The sequence below is a fragment of the Octodon degus genome, unplaced genomic scaffold (genome assembly GCF_000260255.1).
Source record: "Octodon degus isolate 3935 unplaced genomic scaffold, OctDeg1.0 scaffold00049, whole genome shotgun sequence".
Lineage (NCBI taxonomy): Eukaryota > Metazoa > Chordata > Mammalia > Rodentia > Octodontidae > Octodon > Octodon degus.
The window spans coordinates 2,332,791-2,333,838 of record NW_004524625.1 but is presented as its reverse complement, the minus strand read 5'-3'; positions in this window follow the sequence as shown (position 1 = coordinate 2,333,838).

Genomic DNA, 1,048 nt, shown 5'->3' with positions numbered 1-1,048 from the left:
AGGAAGGACGGGCAGACACCTGTGATCAGTTGCGACTGTAAGTGGATTTAGAGTACCTAAGTGGAAAATTCAAAGACATGAAAGAACTCATTTGCATCACTAACATGCTGTGTGTGTGTGTGTGTGTGTGTGTGTGTGCGCGCGCGCGGAGCCAGGGATTGAACTCAGGCCCTTGCACTTGCCAGGCAAGCACTTATTCAGCTGAGCTATTTTCCCAGCCCCCTGCTTATTTGTTAAATGTACTATGAAACATTAATGTTCTAACTAAAGGAATGCCATTCAGTGGTCCAACCAACCCACCATCAGGACAGTCTTGTACAACTTTGGCCTGCACTCATCATCATCATGTTCTTCTTGAACTGCAGCTTGTCCCCTCTCCTTAATGAGGTAGAAACCACATTGAACTCCACAGAGCAGGAGCTTTGGCAGTCCTACCTTGCCCTCCCACTCTCCTGAGAGCCTTGCTGTCCTGCTTCTCGCCCATCTAACCTCATTGCAAAAAGGGAAAAAAGGAAAGAACAAAAGGCAATCTCAGACCTCTAGTCTACCCAAAACAAGTCCAGGAGACAAGGTCATAGAAGAACTTGGAAGTCACACACCTGAAATTTCTGAGATGATAGCTACTGAAATAAAGAAACAACTCCATTAGGATATGAAGGAAATTAGATCAGAAATAATCTCTCAGGTAAAAAAAAAAAAAAAAAAAAGAAATGACAACAATCAAAAGAATTGTTCAATACATCTAAGGAAGACATAAAAAATTGAAGAGAATAGGAAAATGATGAAAACACTGAATGGACAATATAAAAAAGAATTAGAATGCATGAAATAGATTCAAACAGATATACAGAACATCATGAATTCCATTGATGGACTGGCCAAATAGCTCAGCAGATTAAAGTGCCTACTTAGGCAGATGCAGGGGCCAGGAGTTCAATTCCCTGGACTGCTGTGCTGGCCCCATCTCTGGGGCATGCTGAGATAGAAATTGAGACTGGGTGTGGTGGCATGTACCTGTAATCCCAGCACTTGGGAGGCTATAAACAAG